Below are 25,358 nucleotides of genomic sequence, written 5' to 3'. Positions count from 1 at the left end.
ATCACCTGTCTGTCTGTTATAGTCAGGTACAGACATACACACGTATCTGCCTCATGCCTCATGCCCCATTCCTAGAAAAATTTAGCTACACTGTTACTGTCTGTAACACTACTCCAGTCCTACTTCTTGGTGACTTTAATATCCTCACAGATGACCCTTCCAATGTTCTTGTCTCAGTTCTGTAGTCTGTTTTTCTATGGTATTCTTGCCTTCAGCCACACCTCAGGCGTGCACCCTGATAGTCTTCCCCGTCTTATCAGTTACCTGTGACTGCATCACCTCCATAATCTGTTTCAGGTATCCTGCTCTCCAACCAGTAATTATCGTTCTAGCTCACTCCTTCCGGCACCCCAGTTCCAACAGCCCTTCAATGCCACTGGGATTGAACGTTTTCTCTGCTCTTTACTTTCTCCGGGTTCCCATGTCCTTCCTTTAATCAGCTTAGATTCTGTGGTCCATCAAAATAATCATCCCCTTGCATACATTGTCACTTTCCTTGCTGCCTGTCACTATAGCATACTTATCAGGCAAAACACCAGCCCTGCTTAAATCCAACTCTGCCAGCTCCACTGTACTTCCCTAGACCATTCACTGTCCTACCCTTCTAGATGACTATTTCATGCCTTCTCTCTCCTCAAATCTCCAACACCTCCTCTCCCATCCTAGGCTCAGGCTGCCCACTTGATTGAAAATTTTAAACCATCAGAAGAAAACCTCCACAGATTCCCATTACTACAGCCAAATACCAAACAGCTTCTGTACTCACATACTCTGCCTTGTTTTTGTTATTATGGAAAAATTGTCCATACTGTCATCAAAATCCTGTTCTTCCAGTTTGACACTAGATCCTATCCTCTTACCTACATGAGGATATTGCTTCAGCAATTTCTCCCTCTCTCCTGCCTCAATTTCCCCCTCTCTACAAGATTATTCCCACTAGCACACAGACATCCTGTTATTGCTTCCATCTCTTTGTTACAGCTTTATTGAGATATATTTCACATACCATAAAACTCACCCTTTTAAAGGGTACTATTCGGTGGTCTTTAGTATATTCACAGCATTGTTTAGCCATCACCGCAATCAATTTTAGAACATTTTTATTCCCTCCAAAAAGAAGCTTCATACTCATTAGCAGTTACTCCCCACGACTCCCCCTCCCCCCAACCCTAGGCAGCCACTAATCTACTTTCTGTTTCTATTGATTTGTCTCGTCTAGACATCTCATATAAATGGGATCATACAGTATATTGGCCCTTGTGAGTGGCTTCTTTCACTTAGAATATGTTTTCTTTTCTCGGGTAGATGCCCAGGAGTGGGACTGCTTGGTCATATGGCAGCTCTGTGTTTAACTTTTTGAGAGACTGTCAAAACTGTTCACAAAAGTGGCTGCACTAGACTTCCCTGGTAGTCCAGTGGTCAAAACGCTGTTATTCCACTGAAAGGGGCATGAGTCCTGTCCCTGGTCAGGAAACTAAGATCCTACATGCCTTGAGGCAATGTTTAAGGGTTTAAGGGTTCAATTTCTTCATATCCTCAACACTTTTTATTTTATTGTCTGTCTTTTTTATTATAGCCATCCTAATGAGTATGATGGAGAAGGCAATGGCACCCCACTCCAGTACTCTTGCCTGGAAAATCCCATGGATGGAGGAGCCTGGTAGGCTGCAGTCCATGGTCGCTAAGAGTCGGACACGACTGAGCGACTTTACTTTCACTTTTCACTTTCATGCATTGGAGAAGGAAATGGCAACCCACTCCAGTGTTCTTGCCTGGAGAATCCCAGGGACGGGGGAGCCTGGTGGGCTGCCGTCTATGGGGTTGCACAGAGTCGGACACGACTGAAGCGACTTAGTAGCTTAGCAGCAATGAGTATGAAGTGGTGTCTCATTGTGGTTTTTATTTACATTTCCCTAATAATTAATGCTGTTGAACATCTTTTCGTGTGTTTATTGACTATTTGTAAATTGACTATTTGTACATCGTTTTTGGAGAAATGTCTACTTAAATCATTAGCCCTTTTAAAATTAGATGATTTATCTTTTTATTGTTGGATTGTAAGACTTCTTTATATATTTTAAATATGTCTCTTGTCAGATACATGAATTGCAAATCTTTCCTCCCATTCTGTGGGCTATTTTTTCACTTTCTTGGTGGTGTCCTTTGATTGACAAAAGCTTTTAATTTTGATGAAGTTCAGTTTATCTGGTTTTTTCTTTTCTTACTTGAGCTTTTTGTGTTGTATACAAGAAATCATTCCTTAAACCAAGGTCACAAAGATTTATTCCTTTGTTTTCTTCTAGGAATTGCATGGTTTTAGCTCTTAAATTTAAGCCAGTGATCCATTTTGAATTAAGTTTTGTGCTTGCTGTGAGGTAGGAGTCCAAGTGTCGTTCTTCTACTTGTGGACATCTAGTTGTCCCAGCACCTGTTGTTGAAAAGAGTATTCTTTCCCTCATTGGATTGTCTTGACGACCTTGGGAAAAATCAGTTGCCCATAAATCATAAATGCAAAGGTTAATTTTTGAACTCTCAATTCTATTCCATTGAATTACATGTTTGTCACTATGCCAGACCACACTGTTTTGATTAAATTAGCTATGTAGTCAATTTTTAAATCAGGAAATGGGAGTCCTCCAACTTTGTTCTTCTTTTTCAAGATTGTTTTGGTGAAGTCCTTTGCATTTCCATATGAATTTTAGAATCATCTTGTCAATTCCTGGAGAGAATCAGCTAAAATTTTTATAGAGATTGTGTTGAATCTGTATATTAATTGGGGAAGTATTGCCATTTAACAATATTAAGTCATCCAGTCCATGCCTTCTTTCTTTCAAAAGTGTTTTGTATTTTCAGTGTGCAAGTCTTGCACTTATTTTGTTAAACTTATCCTAGATATTTTATTCTTTTTGCTACTATTATAAATGGGGTTGTTTTCTTACTTTCACTTGCTGATTGTTTAGTGCTAGTGTGTAAAATACAATTGATTTGTTTATTGATTTCTATCTAGTCACATTTCTGAACTTGTTTATTAGTTCAAATAGTTTTTTTTTTTTTTTTTTTACTGGATTCCTTAGGAGTTTCTGTGTATAAGATCATGTCATCTACAAATAGAGGTAGTTTTACTTTTATTTTCCCATCTGGTTGCCTTGTATTTATTTTTTCTTGACCAATTACCCTGGCTAGAGTTATAGTATTGACTAGAAACAACAAGAGCAGACATCCTTATCTTATTCCTGATCTTAGGGGGAAAGTACTGAGTATTTCTCCAATAAGCGTGTTGTTAGCAGTTGAGGAAACTCTCTTCTACTCCTAGTTCCCTAAGTTGTTTTTTTTTTTTTGCAAGAAATGGATGTTCAGTTCAGTTCAGTCGCTCAGTCGTGTCTGACTCTTTGTGACCCCATGAACCACAACACGCCAGGCCTCCCTGTCCAACACCAACTCCCAGAGCCTACCTGAACTCATGTCCATTGAGTTGGTGATGCCATCCAACTGTCTCATCCTCTGTCATCCCTTTCTCCTCCTGCCCTCAATCTTTCCCAGCAACAGGGTCTTTTCAAATGAGTCAGCTCTTCGCATCAGGTGGCCAAAGTATTGGAGTTTCAGCTTCAACATCAAACCTTCCAATGAACACCCAGGACTGATCTCCTTTAGAATGGACTGGTTGGATCTCCTTGCAGTCCAAGGGACTCTCAAGAGTCTTTTCCAACACCACAGTTTAAAAGCATCAATTCTTCGGTGCTCAGCTTTCTTTATAGTCCAACTCTCACATCCATACATGACCACTAGAAGAACCATAGCCTTGACTAGATGGACCTTTGTTGGCAAAGTAATGTCTCTGCTTTTAATATGCTGTCTAGGTTGGTCATAACTTTCCTTCCAAGGAGTAAGTGTCTTTTAATTTCATGGCTGCAATCACCATCTGCAGTGATTTTGGAGCCCCCAAAAATAAAGTCTGACACTGTTTCCACTGTTTCCCCATCTATTTCCCATGAAGTGATGGCACCGGATGCCATGATCTTAGTTTTCTGAATGTTGAGCTTTAAGCCAACTTTTTCACTCTCCTCTTTCACTTTCATCAAGAGGCTCTTTAATTCTTCTTCACTTTCTGCCATAAGGGTGGTGTCATCTGCATATCTGAGCTTATTGATATTTCTCCGGGCAGTCTTGATTCCAGCTTGTGCTTCCTCCAGCCCAGCGTTTCTCATGATGTATTCTGCATAGAAGTTAAATAAGCAGGGTGACGATATACAGCCTTGACGTACTCCTTTTCCTATTTGGAACCAGTCTGTTGTTCCATGTCCAGTTCTAACTGTTGCTTCCTGACCTGCATACAGGTTTCTCTCAAGAGGCAGGTCAGGTGGTCTGGTATTCCCATCTCTTTGAGAATTTTCCACAGTTTATTGTGATCCACACAGTCAAAGGCTTTGGCATAGTCAATAAAGCAGAAATAGATGTTTTTCTGGAACTCTCTTGCTTTTTCGAATATCCATCGGATGTTGACAATTTGATCTCTGGTTCCTCTGCCTTTTCTAAAACCAGCTTGAACATCTGGAAGTTCACGGTTCACGTATTGCTGAAGCCTGGCTTGGAGAACTTTGAGCATTACTTTACTAGCATGTGAGATGAGTGCAATTGTGCAGTAGTTTGAGCATTCTTTGGCATTGCGTTTCTTTGGGATTGGAATGAAAACTGACCTTTTCCAGTCCTGTGGCCACTGCTGAGTCTTCCAAATTTGCTGGCACATTGAGTGCAGCACTTTCACAGCATCATCTTTTAGGATTTGAAATAGCTCAACTGGAATTCCATCACCTCCACTAGCTTTGTTCGTAGTGATGCTTCCTAAGGCCCGCTTGACTTCACATTCCAGGATGTCTGGCTCTAGGTGAGTGATCACACCATCGCAATTAACTGGGTCATGAAGATCTTTTTTGTACAGTTCTTCTGTATTCTTGCCTACTCTTCTTAATATCTTCTGCTTCTGTTAGGTCCATACCATTTCTGTCCTTTATCGAGCCCATCTTTGCATGAAATGTTCCCTTGGTATCTCTTAATTTTCTTGAAGAGATCTCTAGTCTTTCCCATTCTATTGTTTTCCTCTATTTCTTTGCATTGATAGCTGAGAAAGGCTTTCTTATTTCTCCTTGCTATTCTTTGGAACTCTGCATTAAAATGGGTATATCTTTCCTTTTCTCCTTTGCTTTTTGCTTCTCTTCTTTTCACAGCTATTTGTAAGGCCTCCTCAGACAGCCATTTTGCTTTTTGCATTCCTTTTCCCTGGGGATGGTCTTGATCCCTGTCTCCTGTACAATGTCACAAACCTCCATCCATAGTTCATCAGGCACTCTATCTATCAGATCTAGGCCCTTAAATCTATTTGTCACATCCACTGTATAATCATAAGGGATTTGATTTAGATCATACCTGAATGGTCTAGTGGTTTTCCCCACTTTCTTCAAGTCTGAATTTGGCAATAAAGGAGTTCATGATCTGAGCCACAGTCAGCTCCTGGTCTTGTTTTTGCTGACTGTATAGATTTTCTCCATCTTTGGCTGCAAAGAATATAATCAGTCTGATTTCAGTGTGCCCATCTGGTGATGTCCATGTGTAGAGTCTTCTCTTGTGTTGTTGGAACAGGGTGTTTGCTATGACCAGTGCGTTCTCTTGGCAGAACTCTATTAGTCTTTGCCCTGCTTCATTCCGTATTCCAAGGCCAAATTTGCCTGTTACTCCAGGTGTTTCCTGACTTCCTCCTTTTGCATTCCAGTCCCCTATAACGAAAAGGACATCTTTTTTTGGGTGTTAGTTCTAAAAGGTCTTGTATGTCTTCATACAACCGTTCAACTTCAGCTTCTTCAGCATTATTGGTCGGAGCATAGACTTGGATTGCCGTGATATTGAATGGTTTGCCTAGGAAATGAACAGAGATCATTCTGTAAATGATCCAAATGGATGTTGGATTTTGTCAAATGCTTTTTCTGCATCTACTGAGATGTTCCTGTGGAGTTTATGTTTGTCCTACTAACATGTTACATTACATTGATTAATTTTCAGGTAGTAAACTTAACTTTGCATTCCTGAAATAAATCCTAATTGGTCATTTTATTTAACACTTTTTATATGTAACTGAACTTGGTTTGGTAGTGTTTGGTTGAGGATTTTTACATCTGTATTCATAAGGGATATTGGTCTGTAATTTTCTTGTTTTTGTTTGATTTTGGTGTCAGGATAATACAGGTTGTATAAAACGAATTGGGAAGTGTTTCCTCCTGTTTTTTAGAAGAGTTTGTGAAGGATTGATACTTGCTTTGTGTATGTCTTATGTCTTTTCTGTTCCCTTGTTCTTCAGTGCCTCTCTTCTTATGTATCTAGTAGACATTTTCTATTATAAATTTTTAATTTCCTTGTTAACTATTTATTTTTGAGTTAAGTTCTTAGTTGTTGCCCTGAGGATTACGTCTTAACTTGAAACAATCTACTTTGGGTTAATTCTAACTTAATTTCATTAGTATGTAAAAGCTTTGCTCTAGTTTACCTCTCGGAGAAGGCAGTGGCATCCCACTCCAGTACTCTTGCCTGGAAAATCCCATGGACAGAGAGCCTGGTAGAGTCGGACACGACTCAGTGACTTCACTTTCACTTTTCACTTTCATGCATTGGAGAAGGAAATGGCAACCCACTCCAGTGTTCCTGCCTGGAGAATCCCAGGGACGGGGGAGCCTGGTGGGCTGCCGTCTATGGGGTCACACAGAGTCGGACACGACTGAAGTGACTTAGCAGCAGCAGCAGTGTACCTCTGTTTCCTCTTCCCTCCTTCATAGTATCATTATCGTACAAATTACCTCTTTATACACTATAAGCCTGCCAACACAGTTTTATTATTATTGGTCTATGTAGTTGTCTTTGTCTTTTGTAGTTGTCTTTTAAAACAGATAGGAAAATAAAAGTGTTACAAACAAAAATACTTTCTGTCATAATACCTGTGTAGTTACCTTCAAATTAACATTTAGTGTGCTTTCATTTCAGCTTTAAATTAGTATTTCTTGTAGGATAAGTCTACTAGTAACAAATTCTTTCAGTTTTTGTTTATAACTTTTTTTCATGTTTGATGGACAGTTTAGCTAGATAAAGAATTCTCCATCTGTTTCTTTCAACATTTTGAAGATGTCATTATACTGTCTTCTGGCCTCCATGGTTGCTAATGATAAATCAGCTATTAATCTTATTGAGTATCCCTTATATACATTAAGTCATTTTTCTCTTGCTACATTCAAGATTCTCTTGTCTTTGACTTTCATCAGTTTCTGTATGTGTCTAAGTGTGGATCTCTTCAAGTTTATTCTACTTGAGCTTCTTGAACATATAGATTGATATCTTTCAAATTTGTGATGTTTTGGCCCCTTTCTCATCCTCTTTTCCTTCCAAGACTCCCACTGTGTGTATGCTGGTACACTTGATGGTGTCCCACGGGTGTGTGACGTTGTTTCTTTTTTTTCCATTCTTTTTTCTTTCTGCTTTTCAAAAATGGATAATCTCTATTTGACCTATCAGTTATCCTTTCCCTCTTCTGCCAGCTCAATGTATTGTTGAGCCCCTCTAAGTGAAATTTTTATTTCAGTTACTGTACCTTTCAACTCCAGACTTTTTTTCTTTTAAAAAAAATTATTTATGTATATATTTTTTTTTGGCTGTGCTGGATCTTCGTTGCTGTGTGTGGGTGTTCTCTAGCAGCAAGTGGGGGCTACTCTTTGCTTTCTCTAGTTGCAGTACACGGGCTTCTCGTTGCAGTGGTTTTTCTTGTTTCAGGGAACTGGCTCTAGAACACAGGCTCAGCAGTTTGTAGCAAATGGGCCTAGTTGCCACGTGGCATGTGGGATCTTCCCGGACTAGGGATCTAACTGTGTCTCATGAATTGGCAGGAAGATTCTTTACACTGAAGTCACCAGGGAAGCTCCTCAAGTCCAGATTTTCTATTTGATTTTTTAAATGATTTCTATCTCTTTATTGATATTCTCTATTTGGTGAGACAGTCTTCTCACACTTTCCTTCTTTAGATATGGTTTCCTTTAGTTCTTCAAAAAATATTTATAATAGTTTATTTAAAGTCTTTGTCTATTTAGTCCCAAACATTGGCCCCCTCAGGGACATGTTCTTTTGGCTGCATTTTTCCCTGTATATATAACATACTGTGCTGTTTCTTTGTATGTCTCCTAATTTCTTGTCAACAATTGGACATTTTAGATATTCTACTCTAAAAATTCTAGTATCAAACTCTTCCACCCTCAAGGTTTATTGTTCCGGTGTGTGTGTGCGCGTGTGTGCACATGTGTTGTGTGGTTGTTGTTGTTTTTCTTGTTGTCATTCATTTGGCAACTTTTCTTGACTAATTCTGTGGATTGTATATTCCCTGCATTATGTGGCCTCTGAGTTCTCTGCTAGCTTTTTTTAAATTATTATTGTTTTTATTTTTAAACCTGGATTCCTAGGGGTCACACCTGGTAAGTATAATTTGGTGGTCAGCCAGTGATTGGTCAGATTTCCTTAAATGTCTTGTCTATATATCTTCCACCCTCTGCCAAGGAGATCTGTGTGAGAAGGTATGCCTTCAAATTTCAGCCAGATTGCAAGGTAACCTGAGTTCTCACTTTCTGTTTACACAGAGCCTCACAGTCAGCCAGAAGTCATGACTTCGGCCCTCTCCTTTCCTGGCTTTCTTGTGGACAGTTCTTTAGATTCCCTGGAATATGTCAGAGCTTTTCAAAGTTCTCTATAGTTGTCTCATTCTCCATGATTTCCTTTTAAATTCCCGCCCAAGGCATCTATGTTTTCTGAAATTTATTCACCTTTGGGTACTGAACCACTTAGCTGGAGAGGGAGGGGGCATAGAAATAGTCACAAATTAAAGTGTCACACACACAAAAATGTTACACAGAACCTGCTATCTTGCCATGATTTAGTTGTTTCTTTTGGATCAATTATTTTCACTTCATTTTATGCCCTTGTTAATTGCCAGAGTTTTGAACTGATTGGTTTGCCCATATTTTCATTGTTTAAGAGGAATAGCTGGCTTATCAGTGTCCTCACTGCCATTACATCGATCTCCTGTTGCTCCCATCTTTAAAAAATGTAAAACTCTCTTTGTCCCACATCCCCTTGTAAATATGAATTTAGTTTTCTATTTCTCTAACAACAAAACTCTTCAAAAGAGAAATCATTCTTCCTACTCATTTCTTCCTACTCTTTTCCCATTCTGTGTTTGTTCTTATAAAATATCTTAGACATATAATAAAAGAATATATACATTATGTACATGAATTAGAAAGATAACAATAATAATGAAAACCCAGGAACTCCACCTCCACCCAAGAACAACATTAATGATAGCATTTATCCCTGTGTCATTTTCTGTCCCGTTTCCCACCCTCTGCCAGAAATTACCATTCTCCTAAGTCTTATATTTAACATTCCCTTGCTCTTTATTTTTTTTTATTTATTTTTTATTGAAGGATAATTGTTTTACAGAATTTTATTGTTTTCTGTCAAACCTCAACATGAATCAGCCATAGGTATACATATATCCCCTTCCTTTTGAACCTCCCTACCATCTCCCTCTTTTTTATTTTTTATTCATATTTTTGGAGATGTGTAACCAATATGTTGTTCATTTGGCTTGGCTGTGAGATCCGTAAAAAACTAGTATCATACTATGTGTGGTCTTCTGTGACTTACTTTTTTCCCTTACTATTGCATTTCCAAGATTCACCTGTTTTGCATGTAGCTGTAACTTGTTCATTCTCAATGCTGTATAATATTTCATTGGGTAACCCCAAAACAAACTATTCATCCATTTACATGTTGAGGGGCATTTGGATCATTTCTAGCTTTTGCTCTTATAGAAAGTGCTAGTATGAACATTCTTGTACATGTCTCCTGGTACACTTGCACACTCACTTTTCCAAGTCATATACCTATGTATGGAATTTCTGGTTAATAAGACCTATAAACAATCATCTTGACAAGATTATGCCAAAATGTATTTTAAACTGTTATTACCAATTTACACACCTTTCAGCAATTTATAAGAGGTCCCATTCATTCACACACACCCTATCAATACTTGATATTGTCCCACTTTTAAATTTTTGTCATTATAGTGAGTCTTTGTGGACATAATTAGCATTTTTCAAATTACTAATGTGGTAGAGCACTTTTTCATGTTTATTGGTCATACATGTTTCATCTCTGCAACGACTGTTAATATCTTTTGCCCATTTAAAAAATGGATATTTTTATCATTTTTATTGAATAACAGAAAAGTCTTAGCTATTTGGCTTCCCTCATAGCTCAGCTGGTAAAGAATCCACCTGCAATGCAGGAGATCCCGGTTAGATCCGTGGGTTGGGAAGATCCGCTGGAGAAGGGATAGGCTACCCACTCCAGTATTCTTGGGCTTCCCTTGTGGCTCAGCTGGTAAAGAATCCACCTGCAATGCAGGAGACCTGGGTTCAATCCCTGGGTTGGGAAGATCCCCTGGAGAAGGGAAAGGCTACCCACTCCAGTATTCTGGCCTGGAGAATTCCATGGATACTACTCATCATTTGTCAGTTACATGTTTTGAATATCTTCTCTCAGTTTGTGGCCTTGTTTTTTTTCTTTATGGTGTCTTTGCATGAGTAGAAATTCCTAATTTTAAGTGAGTTAAACAATTCAACTTTTTCTCTGTAGCCAGTTCTTTTTGTGTATTGTCTTCCCTAACCTGTGGTCATAAAGATATTCTTTATTTTCTTCTAATAAAAAGTTAAAGGTTTACCTTTCACTTTTAAGTCCTCAATCTAACTGGAGTCGATTTTTGTGTGATACGAGTCATAGGGCAGAAAGCCAGTTGTGTTATTGCCCCCATGGATATGATCTGAAGTGCCACTTCTGTCATGCATCCAAGTTTCATATTTGTGTAGGTCTGTTTCTGGGATCCCTGATATTGGCCGACTTTTTGCCCCTGAATCAGTACTACACTACCTTTAATTATTTAGCTTCATAAAGAGTCTTGGTATTTAATGGAACAAAATTTTCCCATCCTATTTTTCTTTAGTAGTAGTATATATTCTTGGCCCTTTGTTATTTCAAACACATTTCAGAATGAGCTTGTCATGTTCTACAAAAACATTGGAATTGGAGTAAATCTATAGATCAGTTTGAAGAAAATTGCTGTGTTTATCATGGTGACTCTTCCTGGCTCTACACATGATATATCCTTTCATTTTAAATAAATTGTTGAATGTCTTAGTAGAGCTTTATAATTTTCTACATAGGTTTTTGCATATTTTGTATGTTTTTTTCCTTGTTATTTATGACTTTTATAGATGAGATCTGTTTATAAATCTCATTTCTAATCTGCTGCTATAAATGAGATTGTGTTATTTAATATGTTTTATCTCTTTTGCAGGTGTATAGAAATGAAGTTGATTTTTTATATTGTTGTTATAGCCATTCATCTTGCTAAACTTTCATTACCTTTAGCAAACTTTTAATTTTGGAAGAATTTTATTTATAGAAAAGTAAATAAAGAAACAGTATGGAGAGTTCCTGTATACTCTTCACCGTGATATGCTTATCAAAACTAAGAAAACAACATTGGTATATGACTATTAACTAAACTTCAGACTTTATATAGTCTTCTCACTATTGTCCTTTTTCTGTTCTAGGATCCAATTCCAAATACCACAATGCATTTAAGTTGTCATGTCTCTCTTGTGTCTTCTGGTCTATGATAGTTTCTTAGTCTCCTTGTTTTTTATAACCTTAACAGTTTTGAGATGTACTATAGAATGTCCCTCAATTTGGATTTGTCTGAAGTTTTCCTCATAATTAGACTGGGGTTGGTCTTGGAAAGAATACCACGGAGTTCAAGTGCCATTTCCATCGCATCATATCAGGAGTATGTGATATCCCTATGACATCCCTGATGAGGTTGACTTTCACCACTTAGTTAAGGTAGTGTTTGCCAGATTTCTCCACTATAAAGCTGCTATTTTTTTCCCTTTTCACTGTCTTTTCTTTGAAAGAATTTAGCTCACCATCAAGGAGAAGGGAATAAAGCTCCACCTCTGGAAGGGGGTGTAATTACATATAGTATCTGGAATTCTTCTATAAAAAAGATTTATTTCTTCTCCTTTATTTGTTTGCTTACTTATTTATTCAGTTGCTTGCTTATGTCAGTATGAACTGATATATATTTGTTTAATAATTTGAGTTATAAATCCAATACTGTTATTTGTCCTGTGGCTCATATTGTTCCAGCTTTAGCTACTGGAGGCTCTTAGTTTGGCTTCTGTGTTCCTTTGACATGGCCCCCATCCTTTTGTTTTTAAGTACTTCCTTATTTGCCAGCTCTACAAAATACTCTCTACTTGTCTTTTATCTTCCTGCCCCAACCCCAACCCCAGAATTGACCATTTCTCAAAGAACCCTGCTTCCTTTTGAGATGTCTATATATTCTTTTGTGTTTTCTATGTTGACTGCCATATCAGCTATTAATAATGACAGTTTTGTTTTTTCCTTTCCAATCTTCATGCTTTTATTTTTTGTGTGTTACTGAGATGCCCAGGACCGCCAGTACAATGGCAAATAGAAAAGATGGTCGTGGGCTTTCTTAACTTGTTGGATATTTTAGAGGAAACAACACTGACTTTTCCATAGTAAGAATGATATTTGCTGTAGATTCCTACAGGTTTTATCAGATTAAACAAGTTCTATACTGTTCATCTCAGAGAAGGCAATGGCACCCCACTCCAGTACTCTTGCTTGGAAAATCCCATGGACGGAGGAGCCTGGTAGGCTGCAGTCCATGGGGTCGCGAAGAGTCGTACATGACTGTGCGACTTCACTTCCACTTTTCACTTTCATGCATTGGAGAAGGAAATGGCACCCCACTCCAGTACTCTTGCTTGGAAAATCCCAGGGACGGGGGAGCCTGGTGGTCTGCCGTCTATGGGGTCGCACAGAGTTGAACACGACTGAAGCGACTTAGCAGCAGCAGCAGCAGCAGCATACTATTCATCTATGATAAGAAGTTTTTCTTATTGTTTTTAAATCATGAAAGGGTATTGTATTCTTTATCTAATACATTTTCTGTTTCTTAGGATGATTATATTTTTTCCCTCCAATAATCTGATGATGTGATAAATGACATTTATAGATTTTCCACATGTTAGACTACATTTGCATTTCTGGTGTAAATACAACTTGGTTATGATCGTTTCCTTTTTATATGATACTAGATTCAGTTTGTTAATATTTTGTTTAGGATTTCTGTATCTGTGTTCATGAGTTAAACCAGTCTTTGATTTTCCTTTCTCAGGCTGTTTTTATTTGCTTTTGGCATCAAGTCCTGCTTGCATCATAGAATGAGTCAGTGTTCCCTCGTTTACAATATTCTGGAAGATGCTATTGGAATGATCTGTTTGGTAGAATTCTCCTGTGAAACCACCTTGGTCTGATGTTTTCATTTTTAATATTGAGTGAATATTAAACTTTAATATTAAACTTTAAATATTTTCAAAATTTTTAATTTAAAACTTGAAATTTGCTTCCTTAACATGTTTATTTTATATCAAGTTTTATGCTTGAAATGGCTACACACAAATCCTGATCAAGACTTTTTAATAAAGTATTCTTCAAATTCTTAACAGTCACCATCAGTAAAAATCTTTTTTTGTACAATTAGGTGATAAAGTATTTAAAACCAACTTCTAAGTTGTTTAAAAATGTTTAACAAGTGAAATGATATCTAACAGCTTTTGTTTCACTGACAAATATATTTTTAAAAATTTCTTGTGATAATGTGATTAGATTTCAGATCCAATTGAACTCTTTTGTATTAACTGTTTCAAAATAATGATGAAGCTCTTATTTGCAGAACATGCATCATTGTTAGAACCATCACCCTGCAGCTAGCTTGGACACCATTAAAAGGGCTCATCAGCTTCAAACGGATAGAAGTATCTGATATCGTGAAGACAGTTTCAGGGCTTCTCCTTGGAGCTACATTCTCCAGAAGCCTCTGCTTGGCCTCCCTGCACCCAGCCCCACCCCATCCAGTCACAACTTGGGTCGTGTGTGGTATTTCTTGGCAACTGGAACACAGACTTCTCCAGCAGCTCCACGGGCCCCTTGTCCTCAGTGAGCAGAAGACTACAGAAGCTGGCTACTGAAGAGGCTGTCCAAGTCTTAGAGCTCCTCATTGGCCCCGCTTAGCGCAGTGCTATAACTGAGTGCTGGATGTTAGTCATTCATGCTCACCACCTTTAGGGACTGCAAAGGGATTTGTCAGACCCCATTTCACTAAGGGCCACCCTCTAAGGATCTCAACAGGAGGCTGCCCATAGAGAGAAGTGGCCTGCCTAGGGTCTCCACTGCCTTAGGTCCTGTGTGGACACTCCAGGTCTAAGGGGATTAGTATTTTTTCACCTACCTGTCATCCACTTATCAACTGGGAAATTGTCTCCTGTTATTTTTTGTTCTTGTGTTTGTTTTTTAGTAGAAAGAGTTGTATCTATTGCTTCATTTAATACAGGACTAGTCAGGATTTCTTTTTCGTCTTGAATCAATTCTGCTAAGTTATAGTTTTCTGGGAATTGGTCCATTTTGTCTGCCTTCTCAAGTTTACTGGCATAAAGTTTCCTTATTTTTTTATTTTCTGCTGTATACAATCTGTAGTTATGTCTCCTTTTTCATTGCTAATATTGGTAATTTGTGCCTTCTCACTTTTTTTCTTGATCAATCTCACCAGAGGTTTGTCTATTTTATTAGTCTTTTCAAAGAACCAGCTTTTGGCTTTGTTGCTTCTCTCTATTTTGTCTTTGTTTTCTATTTCTTTAATTTCTGCTCTTATCTTTTTTGATCTCCTTCCTTCCACATTTTTTGGATTTATTTTGTTGTTATTTTTCTAATTTCTTAAATTTGACACTGAGCTCATTAATTTTCAGCCTTTCTTGTTTTCTTATTTGCACATTTAAGGACATAACTTTCCTTCTAACTACTGCTTTTCTACAGGTTCAAACATGTCATATTTTGTTACTGTTTGGTTCCAAGTACTTCAGCATTTCCATCATGGTTACTTCTTTGACTTGCGAGTTATATAGAAGTGTGTTTCTAAATATTTGGAGATTTTAAAATTTATCTCTGTGTTACTGAAGTCTGTCTTAATTGCATTATAGTCAGAGGATGTGATCTGTGTGATTAAAAACTGATATTTATTGAGACTTGTTTTATGGCTTATTAGTGATCAATATTTTTGAATGTCTCCTATGTGCTTTATAAGACTGTATGTTCTCTAATTGTTGAATACAGAGTTCTATATAAGTCTGTTATCAAATTTGTTCATTGTATTGTTCACATTTTCTATATATAAACTGAATTTTGGATAATAATATACCAATAATTGTAAGGTATATTAATATGCAGTTATGATGGTGATTTGTTTATTTCTCCTTGTAGTTCTTTTTCCTTTATTTTTGAGAGTATTTTATTAGGAATATTCAAATTAAGAATTGTTATATATTCCTGGTAAGCATGTAATGACCCTCTCTATTCCTGATGATGCATTCTTCCTGTCTGTTTTATCTTGCATTAATATAGCAACACAAATTTTTCTTCTTGTTAGGATTTGTGTGTTATATAATTTTCCATCCTTTTACTCTTCAACATTTTCATGCCTTTATACTGTAATTATATCTCTTGGGAATAGCATATAGTTGGACCTTTTAAAAAGTCTAATCTAATGATCTCTTTTTTAATGATGACTTTAGTCTGTTTACATTTATTGTGATATATTTTGACTTGTTTCTGCCACCATACTTTTTAACCTCTATTTCCTACTACCAGCCTTTTGATGCTTCATTTTTCTCTTTTTTTTTGCCTGCTTTTATAGTTTTGAAATTTGTTTGTTTGCTTTTTTGATTAATTTTTTCCTTCCTACTCTTTGGAATTTGCCAATTTTTTTCCCATTCTTTCTGTGGTTATCCTTGAAATTTTACCATACATGTTTAACTTACAAGGTTTAAAGTTGAACAGTATTTTAACCTCCCTCTTGAAGAATTCAGGAACCTTTGAAGCCTTCAACTCTAGTTATTCCTGTCGTAACTACATGTTATTTTTTTGAGTATGTTTGTTTGTTCCTTTTTCTCCCCTAACCTCACTAATATAACATCATTAGTATATTTTACCTAGATAGTATGTGTTTGGATTTACATGCGTACATTCTTGCATCTCAGACATCATTCTGGGATCATTTTCCTTCATTATGATTACAGTGTTTAACTGCTCTTACAGTACATGTCTGTTGGTGTTAAATTCTCCTAGTCTTTATTATATGTGAATTTGTTTATTCTCATTCTTAAAACATAGTTTGTTATAGGTAATATTAGAAGTCCACTATCTGTCTAATTGCTATTTTTTCTCTTTTCTTGGGGGGTGGTTATTCAGGGGATTCTGCAGTTTCATTCTATCAGTGTTTACATATGTATTTCTTTTTTAGTATTATACTTTGGAGATGTTCTTCATGCCTCTGGGTTTATGTTTTTCATAATTTCTGGGAAATTCTCAGCCATTGTCTCTTCAAATATTGCCTATCTTCCATTCTTTCTATATTTTCTTTCTCAGAATTCAGTTGGTCATATTTTGGACCTCCTCATTCTATCTTCCATATCTCATAATGTCTCATTGATGTTTTCTATTATCTTGTCTTCCTGAACTTCATTCTAGGCAATTTCTTCAGCTATGTCTTTCAGCTTATTGATTCTCTCTTCAACTGTGTCTGATCTGCTGTTTAATCTGTCCACTGAGTTTTTTATTTCAAGAATTATGTTTTTTCACTTATACAAACTTCATGTATTTCACTTTCTAATCTTCCCAGTCATCCCTAATCTCTTGTTGCTTGCTCATGTTTGTGATTGCATTTATTATTTCTTTAAACATTTTATACAATTATTATTCAACCAGTAATCATTGTCTCTCTAAGTATGGTGTTATAAATATTGTTCACATCCAACTACATAGTACAGTTGGATTACATATCCTCTGTTGTATGCCTTTTTGTTTTCTTAGTAACTGGATTTTTTTTTCTTTTGCCCAGTGTTCTAATACCATTACTAGTTCTTCTCTGATATTCTTTTAAATTTCATATCAGATCATGTCCCTCCTTTGCTCAAATTTCTCCCATAGCTCCCAGCTCCCTTAGAATAAAAGCCAAAGCCCTCACCATGGCCCAAAAGTCTTTACACAACCTGGTCCCCATCACCTCTCTGATCTTCCACTCTCCCCGTTACTCACTGTTCTCCAACCACATTGTGTTCCTTAAGCCTGTCAGATACCCCCGCCCTCCCAACTTCAGACCCTTTATACTTGCTAGTCTCACATCTAGAATATGCTTCTTCCCAGATAATCTGATGACTTACCCAGTCACTTCCAGTATGCTCAAATGTCACCTCCCTAGAGAAGCATTCCCTGACTGATATATCTAAAATAGCCCCATTCACCAGCACTTTCTATACCCTTATCCTTCTCTATGTTATATTTTTCTACAAATCACTGATGACCACCTGATATATTGTATTTATTTACTGTGATCAGTGTTTGTCTCTCCACAATAGACTGTAAACTTCACAAAGCAAGGACTCTTGTTTTGTCCATAGTTGTCTCTCTAGTGCTAAGAACAGTGCATAGTCATATTTAATAGACACTCAATAAATATTTTTGGAATAAACTGAGTGAATTAATGAATGAGTTAATGTGGAGGATAGAGGGAGAAACGCATTGAGAACTCAACTAGGCATGAAGGCCTTTCGTGCCATGCAGAGGAGCTAGAGTGTCATTGTTCAGAAGGATAGGGGCTGTAAAAAAGCAGTGAGGATAGCTTCTGGATTCTTTTGAGAAGCAGGTTCAGAGTTGATAGGGTAGTAACAAGACCCCATCTTTATGACTGGCTCTGTACCCTGGGCTCTTGAAGGTGAACCAGCCTCTTTCTCAAACAGCCCTCAGACTGCTGTGTTGTCATGCCTACCTGTTTACTTGGTGAAAACCAAAGCCGCTGCTCTCATTAGGCCTTTTGGTCCCAGCTAGGATCCTCCTTTCTCCAGCCTGTGAGAAACTGTTTCTTGGTCCCCAGGCCAAGCAGATCACCCCCATTAGACTTTTTCTGTAGTATTTAGGTTGGGGGTGGTGGTACAGCAGCTGGTATAAAGCCTGGAACATAGTAAGTGCTGTCATAATGGTGGACACTTCAGGGAGGTAAGTTTCAGTTCAGAAAATTTTTTTCCATTGTAAAGGCTACAACAGGTTGTGAGGTTTTAATCCTGGCTTTTCCCCTAACCCCCTTGTGGGCCAGCATGGCTCCAGTGTTTCTGTCTACCCATGACTGTTTAGATACTAATTCTGTTTAATGTGTGGCCTACTCCCCTGGCTTTTTGTAACCCACTGATTTCATCAGAATGCTGTCAATACACACAGGTCCCTGTGGCATGCCCCTAGAGACACCCTCTCTGGGCCAACATCAGTTCATTAATCATTGTCACACTGGTTTTAACCAGCCAACTAGTTATAAGTTCACTGCAGCAAAGTTGACTGGACACCTAGTATGTATCAGGCCTCCTGTCCCACACTGAGGACACAGAGACGAACAGGCGTGTTCTCAGACACAGAACCGTCAACTCAGAGCAGTGGTCAGTGCAGTAATTGTGACGATACAAGAGACTGTGAGAGCCCCTATCAAACACACAACCCAGCTCAGGGTAGCAAGGAAGGCTTCTTGGAAGAGGTGGTACGTGAACTGACTCTAAAAAAGATGAGTAGGAATCTTCTAGATGACTAGCAAGAGGAGAGGAAGGCAGTCCAGGCAAAAGGTACAGCATGCAAAGGCCCAAAGATGGGAAACAATGTGCTGTACACCAGTCTAATTGCATTCAGTGTTCACCTTTTTTTCTGTGAGATCATTCTAGGAGACCAAAATTCTGACATGAGGAGTTTGTGCCCTCCTCTGACATGCTAATCTGTAAACTCCAGAAAAGTAATGAAAAGTTGGTTGGACACGACTGTCCTCAAACTTGTCCATACCAGCTTCCAACGTTCCTGTATTCCTTAAATAGATGATAGTGTTTATATTACCTGCTTCCTTTGTACCTCCCCTGGGGTTGGGGTCATTCCCACTGTCCTGGAGGTTATGGAGTCTCCCTCAACAACTTGTATAGAGATCTCGTGGAGAGGAGTTTTTCTGACTCCTGATATCAACCATGACATAAAGACTATTCATCTTTTAGGGAATGGACAGGGCCTGCCTATCTTGTTCTCGGACGTTAGGGTTAACCTCCTCTAGGATTAATTCATACCTCTAATAATCTAGAACAAGTTAGTTGTAGAGTCTGGCAAGCCCAGTTTCAAAGTATGGAGCCCCCATATCTTGGTTGTGTGACCTTAGCCATGTCACCTGTCCTCTCTTTAAGTGTCAGTTTACTCATCAGTAAAATGAGTTGGATACCCACCTTGAATAGTTGTGGGTATTAAAGCATATGTGAGGTACTTGGCACCTGACCACCATTTACTGAACACCAGTATTAAAGGGAGAATGGCCTAGTGGTTAAGAACATGAGCTGAAGATCCAGACCAACCTGGATTTGGATTATAGCTCAACTACTTACAAACACTGGGACCTTGGTCAAGTTTCCTAACCTTTTTAAAAGCCTTAGTAAAATGAAGTTACTGCACCTACCTCAGAGTATGTTCTTGTAACAGGGTATATATGCGAGGTGGGAGCCTTCACAAGCCTCGGACCCCTCCCCAGCCTGCCCTCTCAAGAGACTCCCCCCTCCCCAGGGGACCTACCTTTAGCTTCCCCCTCTCTCTGAGGCTAACAAAGAGGACTGAGCTGGACCCTCAGAGCCACAGGGCTGCCTTGTTACAGGAGCTTTCTAATGTTAATTGGCTCTTGCATTTCTGGAATGAACCCAACATTTTCATCTTATGTTAAATCTTTTTTTACTCCTCCTAGATTTGTTTTGCTAATAAATTCTTTAGGATTTTTGCACCTTTGGTCATCTACCATATGTGTCTGGTCAGAGTTATTAGAGGGCTCATCCAGTAAATAAATTAGTTGGTCCAGTTCATCTAAGTTCTCAAATTAATTGTATCCTCTTGTTGTATAATTTCTGCTTTATCTTTTATGTTGTTCATATTATTTATTTTGTGCCTTTTCTCTCTTTCTTGATTAGTCCCTCCAGAGATTTTCTAGTGGTTAGTCTAGAAAATTTACCATAAATATTCAGTGTAAAGTCTAAATAGTATCATAATCCCCCACCCCAAACAATACGAGGATTTTATCAAATACTAATGTCTCCCAATTTACATGTTATGTTTGTCTACTATTTTAGTTCTTTCTTTTCTAAGGAAGATATTAACATGTATACTAGATGGACATTAACAATATTATTTTGTGCAGTCAGTGTTTAAATAATTATTTACTATTTTATTTGCTCACCCTCCTTCTTAAACCTCAGACCTCCTTTTTGGGGATAAGTTTCCTTCTTGAAATAAATACTTTAGATCCTTGAGTGCAGATCTCTTAACAGGAAGCTGTCTGAATCTGTATTTATCTGTAAATGCCTTTATTATATTTTATTCTTCTTGAAAGATAGGTTTTGCTGGGTCCCCAATTCTGAATTACCTCTTTTTCTCTTAACACTTATAAAATACTGTGGCACTGTCTTCTGGTTTCCACTGTTGCTGTTGAGAAGTCTGCTGTCAGTTTGCCTTTTTTTTTCAGGTGTTCTTTTTCTCTGGCTGTTTTGAAGATCTTTCTTTGATTGTTGCTTAACTCTAAGGGCTTTTCATCGTTGTTGTTCTTTGAATGTTTCTTTGTATAGCTTCTTGATCTTGCTTCATGAATGCAGTATTTTTTTCTTGTCACTCTGAGGACATTAAATAATAGTGTCTTTCAAAAAAAGTGTTCTTTTCCTTGCATAGTTTTTGTTTCTAAGTATGTGTATTTGGGTATCAGGGAGAAACTTACTGGCTACCAGATGTGGCCAGAGGCATCACAGATACCAAAAACATAACATATTCTGAAGACTTGGAGTTTATATGATATTGAGGGAGGGGCTCCATTACTGTGAAGCATGCGTCAGTGCCACATTTGCCACTTGATAGCATGGTGGTGCAGTATTCCAGACTGCCTGGCTTCAAATCCTAGATCTGCCATTTCATAGCTGGACAAGTCATTTAACCTCTATATTCTTTAGTTTTATCTTCTATAAAAATGTGGATACTAATAGTACTTACTTCACATAGTTATTGAGGGTATTAAATGAGTAAATGTATCTAATGTGTTTAGAGACTGGCAGGTAGTAAGCGTTCTTAGAAATGAAAACCATTCTCAAAAAACACAAATTTGGGAATTTAGAGGGGTTATTTGGGTACTTTAGGCTGTGGGATATCAAGTTCATTAGGCAGTCAGAATGGTTTAGGATTCTTCAATGGGAAAACAGGAAGGGTAAACCCCTCTTGAGAGATGACCCACATTGGCTATTTCCTCATTGGACCAGAACAATACCAAATGGGGGATCACTGATAGTGAGGCTTAATCTAGGATAAGTAAGTAAGTGTTAGTCGCTCAGTTGTGTCTGACTCTTTGCGACCCCATAGTCTATAGCCCGCCAGATTCCTCTGTCCATGGAATTCTCCAGGCAAGAATATTGGAGTACGTTGCCATCCTGTTCTCCAGGGGATCTTCCTGACCTAGGTATCTAGCCCGGGTCTCCTGCATTGCAGGCAGCTTCCTTACTGTTTGAGCCACCAGGGGAGGCAATCTAGGGTAAGGGATTTCCTAAGCACTTAATAATTCTCTTTTGGAACTAAGCTGTCAGGTACTGAGAGGCTTTTTAAAGGGTGTGATGGCTCTTCAGGTTGAGGACATGAGTCTGTTGGAAAGCAAGTTTACTGTCAGGAGTTGAATCACACTCTCAGAGGTAGGACTGACCACATCAGAAATGCTTTCAGTCATTGTTCTAAATTCTTCTGGGCCCCCTCTGAGTTTAGGGAAAGTCCCAGCCTTAGTAACTATCTCAGACAGAATCTAGAGGATATGAACAGGAGGAGTGAGTCATACTGAAAGTAAGTGCTTAGTGGGGAGGCATATTTTAGGAAAGTGTCAAAAGTGAAAGTTCAAGAAATGCAAAAATTGTAAACAAGATTTTATCCAATCAAATCCAACAATATATTTTGAAAGATAACCAAGTGGAGTTTGTCTCAGGAATGCAGGACTGACTTAACATTAGAAAATCAGTCATTGCAATTCATCATGTTAACAATCCCCCTCCAAATCCCGTATGATTATTGCAATAAATGCAGAAAAACATTTGACAAAATCCAATATCCATTCCTGATTTAAAAATAAAAAACTAGGAATGTAAGGGAACCTCTCAACCTGACATGGAGCATTTACAAAAAATCCACAGCTGACACTACATTTAGTGGTGAAAGACTGAAAGTTTTACCCTCCAACATCAGAGACAACACGAGGATGTCTGGTTTCATCGCTTCTGTTCAGCATTGTACTGGAGGTTCTTGCCAGTGCAATCAGATAAGAAAAGAAAAGAGAGAGGAAAAAAAGGCAAGACATTCAGATGGGAAAGGAGTTAAATTATATTTTTATAGTTATATAAAACTTTATTTTTTTATAGAAGATGTAACTCTTTGTAGAAAATCCAATTGAATCTACCAAACAACAAACTACTAGAACTAATAATTCCCCAAGTTGCAAGATACAAGATCAATATACACAAAACAATTATATATACCAACTGTATATAGCAATGAACAATTGGACATAGAAATTTTTAAAATTTCAGCATAATAACATCTAGAAGTATGAATTAGGAATGTATCTGACAGAAAGACCTGTACACCTGTATTGCTGAAAGAAGACCAAATTAAATGGAAAGATACACCTTGTTCATGGGTCAGAAAACTAAGAATTGTTAAGATGTCTATTCTTCCCAAACCAATTTGTACATTCAACATAATCCCTATAAAAGTCTTAGCAGGCTTTTTTTTTTTTTTTTTTGCAGAATTGGACAAGGTGATCTTAAAATTCGTATGGAGGGACTTCCCTGGTGGCCCATGATTAAGACTTCCCACTGCAGGGGGCACAGATTTGATCCCTGGTAAGGGAACTAAGATCTTGCATACCATGCAGCCAATAAAAATAAAAAAATTTTTTTAATTAAATTCATATAGAAATATAAAGGCACTGCAGAACCTGAAACAGAGTACAGAAGCTTTGGTTAGGGTCCAGCCTTCCTACAGGATCAGTCCTGTCGATAGAGCCACCATAGGAAAAACAGTAGAGGGGCCTCCACAGGATACAAACAAGCGATTTGCTGAAGTAGAAAACTGAAAAAACTAACAGGCATAAGAAAAGATATGCAAATGCATTGGTTATAAAAAAACTACAAAATGAAATTAGGAGATTTCACTTTAGATCTCATGCTACTACTACTACTAAGTCACTTCAGTTGTGTCCAACTCTGTGTGACCCCATAGATGGCAGCCCAACAGGCTTCCCCATCCCTGGGGTTCTCCAGGCAAGAACACTGGAGTGGGTTGCCATTTCCTTCTCCAGTGCATGAAAGTGAAAAGTGAAAGTGCAGTTGCTCAGTCGTGTCCGACCCTCAGCGACCCCATGGACTGCAGCCTTCCAGGCTCCTCCATCCATGGGATTTTCCAGGCAAGAGTACTGGAGTGGGGTGCCATTGCCTTCTCTGTTAGATCTCATAGATGGCCAAATTTTAGAAAGCTCAGTCATCCCAACTGTGGTGCTAGAGAAGACCCTTGAGAGTCCCTTGGACAGCAAGAAGATCAAACCAGTCAATCCTAAAGGAAATCAACCCTAGATATTCATTGGAAGGACTGATGCTGAAGCTGAAGCTCCAGTATTTTGGCCACCTGATGTGAAGAGCTGATTCACTGGAAAAGACCCTAATGCTGGGAAAGATTGAGGGCAAGAGGAGAAGGGGGCAACAGAGGGTAAGGTGGTTGGATGGCATCACTGACTCAATGGACACGAGCTTGAGCAAACTCAGGGAGATAGTGAAGGACAGGGAAGCCTGGCACATTGCAGTCCATGGGGTTGCATAGTCAGACACAACTTGGCAACTGAACAACAATCATGCCGTGTCCTGTAATAGGGATGTGAGGTTAAGGACCCTCATGCACTTCTAATGATAGAAGGGACTTGGGCAGCCATCCCAGAGATGAATGTGGCAATACATAATCCAGTCAATATCTTCATGTGCCACCTGAAGAAATTCTCACACAGATCCATAACAGGTCAGGCAGGAGAATGTTTGTTATAGTGTGATTTGCAACAGTGGGGAGTTGGGGTCGTTCTGGCTGTCACCAGGGGATACACTCCATAGTTGGCCTTTCAGCAGTTAGATCGGTGAGTTAGACATACACAGAGCAATACGGGTAGCACTGGATGAAAAATAATAAGCTGTAAAACAAAACACTATTCTCATAAGTTACAAATACATGCACATATATACCAAATATACATCTTAAAAGAACTCAAAAGGGTATATATATGTATGTGGTATGTGTTAATCGCTCAGTCATGTCCAATTCTTTGCGACCCCATGGACTGTGCCCCGATAGGCTCCTCTATCCTTAGAATTTTCCAGGCAAGAATACTGGAGTGAGTTGCCATTCCCTTCTCCAGGGGATCTTCCCAATCCCAGGATCGAACCTCGGTCTCCTGCATTGCAAGCAGATTCTTATCATCTCAGTCACCAGGGAAGCCCCTTAAAAGGATATAAGTTAAACACATTCAAAGAGATGCCTGTGAGGCAGGATTTGGCATGGAACGGGGGTGTGGATAATAGGGAATAAATAAAACAAGCAAGGGAAAAAGGAAAAAATAAACAGAAAGCACGTATTCCTTTGTCTTAGTTTACCTACTCTCTGTGGTGTTCATCCTTTAGCATCTGCTCTTCACTAAGGAGGAAACAGCCCCACCTGTCCTCTGTTAACCTGGGGACAGAATGCCTAGGGGAACCTGCCTCAGAGTATCTGTAGTTTTTCTGTGCTAATTTGACCACATGCTGCTGAAGCTCCTGCACATCCTCCCTCCAAGCACTGCACAGCCTCAATCAGATGTGGACATACATTCCACCGAACAGAAATTATCTGCTGTCTCCTACTCTTGCCCATGCTGGGAAGTTGGGGCAGGTCACGGGGAGATGAGAAGTAGAAAAGTTAGAGGGGCCCACTTCCTGTCAAACATATTGTTACCAGACAATATGTTTTACCAAATTGTT

General features: G+C 38.4%; 1 long non-coding RNA gene across 2 annotated transcripts in view; it reads left to right on the top strand.

The window, feature by feature from the left end:
- LOC106701302 (uncharacterized) overlaps positions 1-25,358 on the top strand; it is a 48,865-nt gene that overhangs the window by 8,005 nt on the left and 15,502 nt on the right. Inside the window, exon 3 of one of the 2 annotated variants that reach the window (XR_011463177.1) lies at positions 23,109-23,204. This is a non-coding gene — a long non-coding RNA (uncharacterized lncRNA). Of the gene's footprint in view, positions 1-13,912; positions 21,147-23,108; positions 23,205-25,358 lie in introns of those variants that run through there. The other variant, XR_011463176.1, reaches the window with a different exon arrangement.

Source organism: Bos mutus, chromosome X (genome assembly GCF_027580195.1).
Source record: "Bos mutus isolate GX-2022 chromosome X, NWIPB_WYAK_1.1, whole genome shotgun sequence".
Classification (NCBI taxonomy): Eukaryota; Metazoa; Chordata; class Mammalia; order Artiodactyla; family Bovidae; genus Bos; species Bos mutus.
The sequence above is the reverse complement of the archived record's forward strand: the minus strand, read 5'-3'. Positions and strand labels throughout refer to the sequence as shown.